The following is a 15,094-nucleotide window of genomic DNA, read 5'->3' as shown; positions in this document are numbered from 1 at the left end:
CCTTAGAAAAAAAAATTATTTGATATCGATCAGAATAATAATAATGATAATAATAATAATAATAATAATAATAATAATAATAATAATAATAATAATAATAATAATAATAGTAATAATAGTAATAATAGTAATAATAAAAGAAATAATAATAATAATAATAATAATAATAATAATAATAATAATAGCATTAATAATAATGATGAAGATGATAACGTTTATAATAATAATAATAATAATAATAATAATAATAATAATAATAATAATAATAATAATAATAATAATAAGATAATAATAATAATAATAATAATAATAATAATAATAATAATAATAATAATAATAATAATAATAATAATAATAATAATAATAATAATAATAATAATAATGATAATAAAAATATATAAGACCCATCACCACAAATGTTTCACAATGCTACAATCGCATATTGGGTAAATATAAAAAAGAATAATAATGCAAAAGATATATGACCCTAGTACACTCAAAGAAGGAGCAAAAGTAAGAAAGTGAGACAAGAAAAACATCGCCGCCTCTGAATTATGATATTTATCGTACAGTCAAATGCAATGCATTTTGACATATGGGGCACTTGGAACGTGGCCCGAAGATGCACATATATACATACATATACATATACATACATATGCATACATACATATCACATACATGCACCTATGTGCATACACACATTAGTACTATTATTATCATCATTATCGTTATTATTATTATCATCATCATAATTATTAATATTATTATTATTATTATTATTATTATTATTATTATTATTATTATTATTATTATTATTATTATTATTATTATTATTATTGTCATTGATGGATGTCCTGTGGTTCAGACATTGCTCTATAAATTAACAATTCAGAGCATATAATAATCAAACTGATCTGATCCAATTGACGAAATATATTGAGTGTAGGAATGGCCGACGAGGACGAATGTGAGTCGCTTTTTACCCATATATATATATATATATATATATATATATATATATATATATATATATATATATATATATATATATTGAATCGTGTTTGATACAAATATGGTACGAAAAGTGCTCGACATGTAGTAATGGAGCGAATTATTATTTAAAATATTTACCACAATGTTTGGGGCAGTCTACATCGATGTTTCAGGCTTAATTTGCCATCTTCAGGACTGAGTTGTTTTGTTGACTGTTGTTGTTTCTTGAAGTGGTTCCGGTTTGAAGTTAATTAAGAGGAATTTGCGCCGATGGGGACACTTTCCGTAGATCTCATTTTTCATGTTGAGTGTGGCTTCATGAGGTTGTTTGATTATGGTATATTTTTCTTCCAGGCATAAGCTACATTGTTTTGATGTTGGTGTGTATCCTGTTGCTTTAGATAAAATTTTCCATGAAATGTTGTGGTCTATTTTGTTGTCTTTTAATTTCCAAATATGTTCGCTGAGTTTTGTGGATGTTTTTTTGTTAGTGTTTCTAAATGTTGAGGTGTGGAGGTTGTATCTTGTTTTGAAATTATTTTCTGTTAGAAAAATATGTAGGACTAACAGAAAATAATTTCAAAACAAGATACAACCTCCACACCTCAACATTTAGAAACACTAACAAAAAAACATCCACAAAACTCAGCGAACATATTTGGAAATTAAAAGACAACAAAATAGACCACAACATTTCATGGAAAATTTTATCTAAAGCAACAGGATACACACCAACATCAAAACAATGTAGCTTATGCCTGGAAGAAAAATATACCATAATCAAACAACCTCATGAAGCCACACTCAACATGAAAAATGAGATCTACGGAAAGTGTCCCCATCGGCGCAAATTCCTCTTAATTAACTTCAAACCGGAACCACTTCAAGAAACAACAACAGTCAACAAAACAATTCAGTCCTGAAGATGGCAAATTAAGCCTGAAACATCGATGTAGACTGCCCCAAACATTGTGGTAAATATTTTAAATAATATATATATATATATATATATATATATATATATATATATATATATATATATATATATCGTCTACCACTATCCCAGCCTATTTCGCGTGCGCTGCCTACAGCAAATAATAATTTCAAAAAACAACTTAATCAGTTATATAGAAATCCTCTTCCCATCCCATACAATCATATTAAATCAACAAGTAAACATCCCTGAGCTATATTACCCGACAATGTTAACACAGAACGTGTTAATATTGGCTGTGGTAATCATATCATGACAACATTAGGGTCACCCCATCGCAATTACAATGGATGAAACAATAATTATCATTGATTAGGATGTTTGTTTCCATATCCTGCCACGCTCTATCTTGGGGATAATTCATTCATTTATCAAATTTATTCATTCCACTGATGCTATTTAATGCTTTAGAGTCGCGATTCGCTTTAAATGGAACTTGGCATCACGTCTTGCCATTTTCACTAAATGAGCATTGACAGTGTGTTGGATAGTAGTTTCGTCCACTTGTAGTCTGACACGGTCCTCAGCTTTTGTAAACTGACAATAGCCCGATACTGGTCACAAAATCGAGTCAAAATACAAGGCGACAATCACTAAAAGAGAGTGAATCAATCAATCAACCGTTTGTTTCCTGAAGAATCACTCACGACAACTCACTAGATGGTGCACTGACCTCAATATGACGTCACAATGCAAGTCTTGGTATCAGACTACAAATTTACAAAGTCTATGCTCTGCACCCCCCCCCCCCCTAAAAAACTCAGTACAATGAGTATAGTACACTACAATGCGATGATCAGCTAAGCAAATAGTGTATTTAGTTTTACAAACAGCCATTGGAATAATCTTTAGTTTCTTTGAGCACTACTAATAACAATTCACTTTTAACTTTCTTCGGTTATCGTCGCCTTGTACTGCGGCGTATTTTTTGGCCACTGTTAAACTATGTTCACGAAGGAAGGCTACGGTTTGGTAAAGCACTGTCACTGCTCTCCGGTGAAAGAATGTGTGCTTGCAGAATTTTTACCAAGAGATATCCTCACGCTAAATACCCCTTTAAAGACCATCACAAATGAAGCTCCCAGATCATCACGACTCATATTCAGAAGGCCCTTTTACCATTCAGAACCAAAAAATTAAAAAAACTTCGATATTGGGAAAGCCTGGAGGGAATATTGCACAAATACCATGCCCGAGGGAGGTGGGGTATTCAAAGACCCAACAACACTAATACCAGGCTTCATAAATGGCAATCGAAAACAGTGGGTCGCCTCAAACCGACTACTGACAGGTCACGCCAGGACTGCTACAAACATGCATTGATGGGGTCTGGGGGAATCAGTTGACTGTCCCCACTGTCAGGGAACGCCAGAGGCAGAAGACCACATAACCCTGCATTGTCATTTGACGAGATTCGCGAGAGGTTTCCAGGCTGTCTCAAGCTGCGGTGATGAATTTAAAGTCTGGCTGGAGACTTCCTGTGTAGAGATGTAGCCATACACTACTACTGCTACTACTACTACTACTACTACTACTACTACTACTACTACTACTACCAAGAGACTGTTTCGCTGCGCTGTAAAGGGGTTAAAACATCTTCGAATAAAGAAGGAAAAGGGTCATAAGTGTTCCGTTGTTGTGTTTGTTTATGGCATTTGTTTTGGGCCATACTGATTTTTTATGTGACACTCTCGATAAATCAACAAGAAACTGTTGCTTCTATTTATAATGTTACATTATTATTCGATAACAGCTATTAGAACCATGCGTTGGCTGTTTGTGGGTGTTCCTCTAATTCATTTGCGTTCAACTTACACCAAAATTGCTTGCATTTCTTTCTTTTCTTTTTTCGTTTTTCCTCTTTTGTTCTCACTTTTGCCTTTCGTTGTCATAGATAATTAATTGTTTTCCATTCATCTCAATTTGCATCCCTTTTCTTTTCATCATCATCTCTCTCTCTTTATCTCTCTCTCTCTCTCTCTCTCTCTCTCTCTCTCTCTCTCTCTCTCTCTCTCTCTCTCTTTCTTTCTTTCTTTCTTTCTTTCTCTCTCTCTCTCTCTCTCTCTCTCTCTCTCTCTCTATCTATCCATCTATCAATCTCTCTGTCATTGTTTCTGTACTCATTTCAAGGTAAAATTAGGGGGTCACAAGGCTGCAGATCACTAGGATGTTGTCTTAATATTTCATCAACCTAAACCTGGGCTAATCTAAGTAAACTATACAGTTCTTTCATCGATTTTGTTCATTTGAGATATGGTCAAAACATATCTTTAATGTTGGATTAAATATACGTGCCCTGCTGTGGTCAAATACATTTCTTATAAAAGTATTTAACAAGTTAACCGGGCAACTTAGAAAAAAGAAGTGCAGCTTCAGACTTCTTGACAAACTTTGAGTCATCTTTATCATCATTACAAATTATGTGACAGGCATTGGTGAAAGATAGACAAACTGAAAAGTGTTGGATGAAACAGTTTCAGACAAAGAACAAAGAAAAATATAAGAAAAAAGCATAAAAAGCAAAAACAATACTTAAAAATCAACTGTGTACTTCTATAAGTTAGACAATTCACTTGATTCTGACCTCAACTTTTGCATTTTGTAACCTTTTAAAAAAAATCATTTCTACGATTAAAAAAAAAAAATTCAAATAATATGTGGATTGGATCTATAATCACTTTTAATTTTGACGTATTTTTTGGTGAGTGTCAGGTCCGTGTCGTCAGTCTATGACTTTACGAAGGCTACGCACAGAGGGACGGTAAACCGGTAAACCGGAAGTATCGCCCGTTAAACTACCATGTCTATGTTGGCAGGAGATTTAGATAAAAAGTAAAACTTATATCGGGATATTTCTGTCAAATCGATTTGCTTCATACAACTGGAGTAACTTTGAGGATAGCGTATAATTTATTGCTACAAAATTCCCTTTGGCCACCACATTGCTCGAAGCAGTTTGGCGCACACATCGAAAAGCATGCATTAGATGATTAATATGAAGTTATCGTCAGAATGTTATTGAAGCCAACCAGCATAGTCATTTAATTCTAATCATAAAACAAAGAGCAAGTATAGCGCTGGAGAATTCAGCAATCGGAGAGAGCCATTGAGCTCATGGAGCTGGAGTTAATTCACGTATCTGTTGCTTGAAACAAACAGTATCTCTCAATGTCCCACATTTGGATGGGATGCTGGTTATTACTGAGTACTTTCCTCCACATTTAAGATACTCAACTTACCATTCGTAGCACCATGAACAGATGGCCTAAAATTATGGCATACATACTGACAATTTGTGTATATTTGCATTCATCATCGTTTTATTACCATTGTGATCGCCATCATTATCTTTGTCCCCATTACCATCACCATTTTCATCATCATCATCATCATCATCATCATCATTATCATCATCAACATCATCTTAATCATAACCACTACCACCACCGCCATCATCATCATCATCATCATCATCATCATCATCATCATCATCATCATCATCATCATCATCATCACCACCATCATTATCATAATATTTAATATACTTTCTTCTTACCCATTTTTCTCAGCAATCCAATCTCCTCCACCGATTGGAATATCTGAATAGTTTTATAACTGTTGTGTCTACACATGAAAACCAATCTCTTATTGAAGATGAATACTAGACGTATGGTGTCAACTCAAGTGCAAAAAAAATGATATATATTATCGGTGTGTTTTGCATTTTAAAAGCTTGAATGTGTTTCACTCATGTCGGTGAGTTGTTAGTGGGTATTGAAAGTGTCTGCAAAATGCATGCGTGGGAAAAATTATTATGCAGGTTGAATTATTATAAAATAAATTGATGATAAATAACCAACATTTTAAAATTATAATCCAATAAAAAGGGATCCATGTCGAAAATGAGATTTACATACACGGAGGCCTATTTTGTTGCATCGCTCTTATCAGATAACTTATTGCGTGGGAAAGCGCACGTGACTTTGAACAATCCCTGATCTTTCCGAGGAAAGAGAGATCCTTTTCTTTAGCTTTATCGTTAGATCTAACCACACATCTGTTTACGTTAAATCAGCCGCGTATATTTTTCATTAATTTCAAGTAGATTTGTTTATGATATGACGACACGAGATGCAAGAACACACAGTCAGAAAATTTACAATTCCGCTGAAAATACTTTGTCGTCTTGGGGTTAAAAACGTCATGGTATCAAAACTGGGATTCGAACTGTTGTGATTTATGTCTTAAATTCAAAGCAATCCGGACACCTTAACTTTATAGATAAACCAGTATATGCGCCTAGTGAATGAAATGGCCGTGCTATGGCATTTAAATGCCTCGAGATCTGATCAAACGCGTCCAAGGTACAGAGAATTCAAGTTCCAAGATAATTTATAAGCTTCCAACAATTTATTGACTTGAGTTATCACACCGTGCAATATTTACTGAATGTGCTCAATGCATTACAGTGGGCCCAAAGCCAACAGTAACAGTTTCATGTGTACGCTGAGACATGACGCCCTTAAGGCGCCATTACGATTTTCCGACAGAAACAACGCGTGAGAACCGGAGAAATCAATTTTGTATCTTAATGAGTTCAAGACTTTTATAATCACTTTTATACTCTTCGAACACTTGGATTACGAGAAAAAGAATGTATTACATAATTTGCTGTAATACTTAGTGTCAGTATGAAAGATTCACTACACCGCTTTCGTTTGGGGGAAAACCCGATTTTACTATAACACGATAGTAAAGACATCATATTATCATTTGTAAAAGAATACGTAGACGTCTATCTATGTTTTAGACAACACCTTATCTTTCGCAAGCATCCGGTTTTACAATCTAGTTTCTGACAAGACGTAAACTATCATGACCACCGCACAAAATTAATTCTTATCGTCAAATCGCTGAATTAAAAAAATGAATCATAGCGAAAAAGATTTTAAATAAGATAGGTTTTTAACTTTTTAAAAATGACACAGTGATTTCATTAATTTAGGCTACAATAAAAGTATTCTTGAAATCCTGTGTTTGAAATTTTGTACTCATTCCCGACGCCCGCTCCATGGTAGCGCGGTTACATTGCGAACACTTTGGAAATTCCAAACATAGTAGATCAAGAATACGAAACTATTCTTTAATTTTTTATCTTACAACATAAACCAGTGGCATGTCCTGATATGCGCCTAGGGATTGAAATCAGCATGTGGTGGAATTCAAATGACTCCAGATCAGGTCAAAAGTGACCTAGACACATATAATCATTCAAGTTCATGTATAAGCTTCCAACAATTTCTTGACTTTGAGCTGTACAATGGCGGAATATCTGCTGAATGTGCTCAAAGCGCTTCATGAGAGCTGTAATAGAAATTAATCTTATTGAGCTCCTGTGTTTGAAAATTCAAACTCATTCCAAATGCCCGTTCCAATGGTAGCTCAGAGCGGCATTGGGAACGTATTTGAAATTCCAAACGTAGGAAATCAAGAATAGCTATAATACCATTCTATGATCATTTCTCTCACCAAACCACTATCTACGTTTTAATAGATATAGAAGTAGAATTTTTTTTTAAACAGACAAAATAAAAATATACTTTAATGAATATTTATCAACTATTTAATTTATCAATGCAAATTTTTCGCAATTCGGTTGTTTGTAAACATTTTAGATTAATTATCAACCAAATTTGAATAACCTGATAATACGGGATTGTTTTTCTCCTTTTCATCTAGTCTTGATTTATTTTTTGGCAATTCTTTTCCAAATAAATATCCTTTTATCATATCGTTCCCCTTGTATCTTCCTTATTTGTTCTTATACCGTGTACACAGCTGACGTTACAGTTCATATCAAACGCCAAACAAAAGTTACGATGCACTGATAACCCCATTTACGTTAATTACAGTTTGAAAAATTATAAGCATGAATATTTTATGACCATGAGCTTTTCTTGTGTTGATCAATGACCGACGATTGTTGGGATAAAAAATATCAGTTTAATTTCGTTTTCTTCATGAGAGTTTCACTCCTCTTGTAAGTTTAGGGCAAGTCTATAAAGTTGTAGAAAATTCTTCTTAATTCTTATCTTACTGGAAAGAACTCTTTGTAATATCACAAGGAGACATTATGTGTACTGAAGATTAACTGATTATATCTAAACTTTTTTCAAATTAGAAAAATTGATTTAAAGTTTATTATGTGTTTATAACTTTATTAACTCCAGACAAATAATTATTTTTGTTATCATTATTATTATTATTATTATTATTATTATTATTATTATTATTATTATTATTATTATTATTATCATTATTATTATTATTATTATTATTATTATTATTATTATTATTATTATTATGGTTTTTTAGATTATTATTATTATTATTATTATTATTATATTATTATTATTATTATTATCATCATCATCATCATCATCATCGTCATCATCATCATCATTCTTAAAATAGTTTGGCTACATATTATATTCAGATATATTTCCCAACAAAGAAAACCGTCCCATTAATGGTAATGATTATATTATGGTCTTTCTCCATATTGTTGGAGTGAAAAAGTTGTAAATAAATTATAGCCAATGCTCGTTGACATCGTACACATCACACCAAACGAGGCGAAATTGCTCGTGTGTTCATAAATGAGGAATAAAAAAGCAATCCGTTTTGACTTTTACGATCATAATCAGTGGAGCCATCTAGGCGATGAAGTGCGCCCTCGGGTCGAAGGAGCGCAAATTAAGGTCAAACAAGTCCATTTGTTAGATAGTGGAGATTTTATTTATGACGACAGAATAAATTGATCAAGCATGTTTGATGAGAGGATAGGGTAGTTAGTGGTTGTTATCTTTATGGTCATGTTATAATTGTAGATGTGATATGAGGAGGCCATGAAATAAAAACGTTGATTACGAGTATGTTTGTTTTGGACTTGTTTAAAGTCATATAATAACAAACAATATTTAGTACTTTTGTTTGTGTGTTCATTATGTTCGTTGAGTTTTTTATTTCTTGTTTCTTTGTTTCGTTTTTGTTATCAACTGAAATGGTTATTGGAACTGATTGTGATTTAAATGATTGAGCTAGATAGTATTTAAAATGATGATCAAGATGATGATGATGATGATGATGATGATGAGGATGATGAGGATGATGATGATGATGATGATGATGATGATGATGATGATGATGATGATGGTTATTTAGCTGTGTAATTGACAACAGAAGTAGTGATAGTAGTGAGAATTGTAGCTGGAGCAATGGTAGTAGTAGTAGTAGTAGTAGTAGTAGTAGTAGTAGTAGTAGTAGTAGTAGTAGTAGTAGTAGTAGTAGTAGTAAAAGTAGTAGTAGTAGTAGTAAAAGTAGTAGTAGTAGTAGTAGTAGTAGTAGCAAAAGTAGTAGTAGTAGCAAAAGTAGTAGTAGTAGTAGTAGTAGTAGTAGTAGTAGTAGTAGTAGTAGTAGTAGTAGTAGTAGTAGTAGTAGTAGTTAGTTAGTTAGTTAGTTGTAGTAGTAGTATTAGTGGTAGTTGGTGTAGTAGTAGCAGTAGTAGTAGTAGTAGTAGTAGTAGTAGTAGTAGTAGTAGTAGTAGTAGTAGTAGCAGTAGTGGTAGTAGTAGTACTAGTAGTAGTAGAAGAAGAAGAAGTAGAAGTAATAGTAATAGTAGTTAGTAGTAGTAGTAGTGGTGGTAATAGTAATCGAGATATATTTAATGGCGGTGATGTTGGCTGCAGTAACGGTGGTGGTGATGCTGCTGCTGGTTTCGAATGTGGTGGTGGTGGTGGTGGGGATGAAAATTGTGAATGCGTTGACCAGATTCAGATGTAGGAATAACAAAGGAGGAAGGGGGAGAGAATGAAGAAGGAGGTTATGAAATAAATGAGGATTGAAATAAAGTGACAACAGCGTTAATGATATTTACAGTAATGGAGAATTGACAGTTATTGATGGACTAGTTATCACAAAATATTATTTTTCAAATCACCATGAATGTCTATGTGATACGGAGTTTAAAAAATAAAAAGTACTCATGGATAACGACTTGAATTACATTCAAAGGAGAGAATGTATGAAATCAAACTGTCGCCGCAGAAGTCCCAATGAAAATACTCAGATCAGGCGTAAGAAATGTAATGGGCTCGTGAGGATTCCCTGTGGATAGAATACATACATCTCTCGCCGACGCTGCAGCAGTTGGCATTCAAAATTGTATTCAGCAATTTGCCAAATTCTCCCCCAAGTCTCAGCCGCGGCCAGACAGACTGGCGCCAGAATCGGCCAGTTTGTAATGAGCCGTTGCCCTAAATCGCGTGCCCCGGTCGTCTTTTGATTGTATGGGTGCGCGCGAGGACAATGCTTTGAAGATACTCACTCACAGTTAGATGTTGTGAATGGGCGCGTGTCTTTTAACTACATTCTGCCCACTCAATTGCAGGGGCGGCAGATATTTTTGGATGAAGATAGCCAATTTTGGTTTATAGGAAGTTGAGGATTTTTTTTAGATATATATTTTCGTGCTGGATGGTTATTTCTCTTCACTTTTAAATTATCACGAAATGGTTGATAACAGGGAAAGGATTGTCAGATGAAGGTTGTTATTAAAAACCCTCGATTGCCTGGAAAACAGCAGTGAACTTTGACCTCCACTCTACTACCCCCTCCCCCAAGGCATGATGGGTATGCCTAAATTGATGTTTCACAAACGATGGGTGTCGCAAATTTTAACTATTCTCGCTTTAAAAATAAAAGAAACAATTTCTATCTTAATATTTAATTCAATTTTGTTCCTTTTCATCTTTTGTTTCAAAAAAGAAATATTCTTGATTTTGTTTATTTTTAATTCAGGTCATTTTTTCTTTGCTTTTATCACTGCATGTTCTTTATATATATTTACCAATCCTTTTATTATCTAGTTATCTATCTATTAGTCTATATATCTATTTATCTATCTATATATGTTTGTCTCAGTGTATTGTTGAGTATGAATGTATGAGCGTTTATATTTACCATTCTATCTTCATATATTCAATTTAAATTTAATATGATTTTTTTTCTCTCTGAAGTTTCCATATTATGGTTTTTCCTGATGAAAGTTTGAAGTTGATATATATTATGGCTTCAGATATGAATTTCAAAGTCTTAACTATCAATATAGTTTTACACGGAAAGAAAATGGTTTGCTTTAAAACGCCAACATGACCACTGCATCTGGAATCCTGAATTATCGGCACAAAGCATCGGACTGACCACGTGATCTGATAACTCGTGTTGTGATTTATTTTGTCTGATCGGAGATGCAAGACCAAAAAGTCGGAGGAGAATGGCGGCACGTCTAAATAGCTATCATTATAGTGGAAGGACATAGAAGAAAAGGGTGAAAAAGTATATTATGTCAACCATCGTTCTATCCAGAGCCTAGCACCAGATAATCTCATATCATTTTGTTTGTTTTGTTGTTTGTTTGGTTTGTTTAAAACAAAAGTATCTTGCCTTTCTATAATTTTATTTTATCTATTTTTCTTTACTGTGAAAAATCACATTAGTATATAAAATGGATGTATACAATGTTATTGATTTTAATTATTTTCATTTGTTAATGTATGAATTCTACTGGTCCGTGCCTAATATAAACCCCTGAACTTGAACTATATGTAATTGGTTTGGGTTCCTTTATTCATTCACAATGGAAAATTTGTCTTAAGGGTCTAGTCCAACGGAATACTGGAATTACCAAGGCATCAGCCGCAGTGCAGCACCGCAAAGTAAGCTAGAGCGAGGTGACTTGCTCACGGCCACACAGAGCAGCGGAGAGTTGAACTCGGTATCTTTTGGATACAGGGTAAAGAATGCTATGCCACTCTGCCCCACAAACTATAATGTATTTTTGACAAAGCCTACTTTTTTTTCCAATTTGATATATAAATATACAAGGGCCACTGTTACATACAATAAGTGTTAACTTGGATAAAAATGCATAATGTGAGTGCTTATAAATGTAGTCGACAAATTTCCTTGAAGCATTTGACTTGGATAAAATACGATTATTAATTTTGTTTGATTCGATGCTATTCTTTGAATTGTGAGACCTTGATTACGGTGAATCTGTTGGAATTACTAGCATTATTTTTGTTTCCCGTTTGTTTTTATTTCAATAATTTGTCATTTCTATTTGGGTTTTTTCGTTTTGTTTTGTATGTTGATTTTCCAGAGGGATGTGGAACAAAAAAGAAGCATTTATCACTCATTACTCTCTATATCTTTATAAAGTTGTAATGATTTAGTCGAGTTTTTTAAATATTGTAAACAAAAGCAAACATAAAATTGTAGCCCAAATGATAAACTACATCAGCCAGCTTGTTATCCTTCTTTGTGTCGAATTTCATTTCATTTCTTTTATGAATGGCTTGCTGGATTTGTTTTGATTAAATGAAAGTACTTAGCGAAAAAAATATCTTCCTGCCAATACCCATTGCCGTTACGTTAATGATACCGAAACCAAGATAAATTTAGTCTTAATGATCCTGAATACTTAGCTGCTAGGACTGTTGACTGAAAAAGGTATTAAATATAACAGCTTCAAAAAAAGATGAGAATTCTGATCGTTTCGGGCTCAAAACCCTTCTTCGGTCAACAACATTAACAATCAAGACGGTAATACTTCACCTGAAGGCGGAACAGACGGGAGAATAATTTCTCTGTATGTTCACTGGTGATAAGCGATGGAGGGAATTTTTAAAAAAATATTATTCATTTTCTGTTCCATATTTAATTCCCTGCATGACTTTTGCTTCCACAATAATTACTCTTATTTACAGTTGAATTTTTAAAAAGGCACTATCAAACCCAATTTAAATATTTTAGTAGTATGACCCGTCTACTAAGACTTCATCACTATAGATGTCGCTATAGATATCATCCAATTCACGGGTCCCGTTTATCATTTCTAAGTCGTCAATACACTTTATCCCTCCGCCATATGCTATAAATATCAAAGTCAATGTTCTATCAACTTGCAAGAATTGAAATAAACAGCAACTTGATGGAGTAAATGTTTATTATATCAAACCCTGGCAGAATTCTTTCATGTGCCCTGACCGAAATATAAAACCTGGACTGTCTTCCTTTCCAAACAAACCCCAGGAACTCTACCGGACTGGCAAAAGAGGAAATCACTCAAAGGGGAAACCAAAACAAGTCTGTTGATGTCAGAGAAAGATTTTTGGTTCCATGATGGTTCAGGGAATAGGTGGACGATGTATATTATAATATTATAATATAATGTGGGTAACAACAACTCATGTTACTCATAGCACTATTCACACTTTTTCTCAGACTACTTTCATCAAGTCTTGGATCTAAGACTATTTATTAACCAGTTAACTGTCACACTCTGGAAAAACACAAATCTAAAAATTTGGTCAGAAAACTAGCCAATCGATTTAAACGACTCTCATCTTGGAAAAAAAAAAACTCTTAAACTGGGATTTCGCAAAGTCGTCAGGTTTGAGAATTTTTGCCAAGATGAGGGCCATTTAGATTAATCATTTGAAGGACTAATTTTCTTGCCAAATGTTTAAATACGTGTTTTTCCAGAGTGCAGAGCTAACTGGTTGAACAAGGTGGGTCATTTTAAATATAAAATCAACGTTTTCTTACTATTGAGAAATAACGTGTTTTGTCAGTCCACGGTCAGCTGATATCAAATTAAGTTAGCAATGTGGTATGAAGTATGAAGTGTATTTTTGTAGGTATAACCTGACATAATGTTACTCTACTTTTCAAATGAAAGGAGCGTAAGAGCTAAACATTATTGCATGAATCTTGATAGACAAGAACAGGTCTCTTGTGTTGCTTGGACTGAAACATAAAACCGTATAGCCTACCTCACAAAATGAGTTGTCAACAAACCTACCAGTTTATGTACGTATGCCATTATTTACATAGACATCCAAATGATCGCATCTTTGCTTCGGTTTGTTGTCTATTTATTAATATCCAAACCAACAATAGTAGAGATAATATATTCAAAATATTAGCGAACTGATAAAATCTCTAATTCCGCCAAAAAAAAAAAAAAAAGCAAAACAAAATTACGATTTTTGAAAAATCTTACTTAATTTGCAGAGATTTCGAGCATTTTCTAATTGATGTATTATTGTCTAGGAAAAGGAGGGGAGGGTAGGAGTTGTGCATCCATAAAAGAAAATCAAGAAAATAATGCAAGAAACTTAGAGGTGGCCCAAACAAACGAAGGGTTAATTTTATTGTTTGTGTTAATGTTTTTAAAGAGCCCAATATTCCAAAGTGAGTGAGAAGGGGGGGGGGGGTGGTCATTTGCTAGAAAAGGTAATGGACACAAACGAACGTGAAGGCTCTATTAGCTTATTTTCCTGCAAATCCGAAAACTCTGAAATATGCATGCAGTCACAGATTTAAAAGACGATATTCCAATAGAAAATGAAAATTAAATTATTTTAAGATTTAAAATTTTGTTACTCATAATTTTATACCGATTAATACTTTAAAACTTTGGTAGTTTTGTCGCATTTTTTAAACACTTAAAATGTATGGATATTGCAGTTTATAGACAATAATATGGTGAAGTCATAAATATGAACTGCAAAAACTATCATCACCTCAGTTCGTAGAAACAAAACCACTGACATTTTAAGATTAAACTTGTTTTGGAAGCTCAGCATTTTAATATGCTTCCCCCTACATGCACATTATTGAGAAAAATGAATAAAAGTTGTCGGTGGGGCTTAATGATATCATAATATCTCTTTGTTTATTATTGACTTGTTTTGCTGTCAAACCATGTGAAATGAATAAAGTATCCACTTCATGGTATGAGCATTAATTTTTACCACTACGTTTCTACGTTCTCTGCTATTATTATTATTATTATTATTATTATTATTATTATTATTATTATTATTATATTATTATTATTATTATTATTATTATTATTATCATTATTATTATTATTATCATTATTATTATTATTATCATCATCATCATCATCATCATCATCATTATTATTATTATTATTTATCATTATTATTATTATTATTATTATTATTATTATTA

At 33.0% G+C, this 15,094-nt stretch overlaps 1 long non-coding RNA gene across 1 annotated transcript in view; it reads right to left on the bottom strand.

Moving 5' to 3' along the window:
- LOC144965209 (uncharacterized) overlaps positions 1-5,955 on the bottom strand; it is a 40,314-nt gene extending 34,359 nt beyond the window's left edge. Inside the window, exon 1 of the long non-coding RNA XR_013643979.1 lies at positions 5,547-5,955. This is a non-coding gene — a long non-coding RNA (uncharacterized LOC144965209). The remainder of the gene's footprint in view (positions 1-5,546) is intronic.
- Between the last annotated feature and the right edge of the window lie 9,139 nt (positions 5,956-15,094).

This window comes from Berghia stephanieae, chromosome 1 (genome assembly GCF_034508935.2).
Source record: "Berghia stephanieae isolate SIO BIC M18660-M18661 chromosome 1, UCSD_Bste_1.3, whole genome shotgun sequence".
In the NCBI taxonomy this organism is placed as follows: domain Eukaryota; kingdom Metazoa; phylum Mollusca; class Gastropoda; order Nudibranchia; family Aeolidiidae; genus Berghia; species Berghia stephanieae.
The sequence above is the reverse complement of the archived record's forward strand: the minus strand, read 5'-3'. Positions and strand labels throughout refer to the sequence as shown.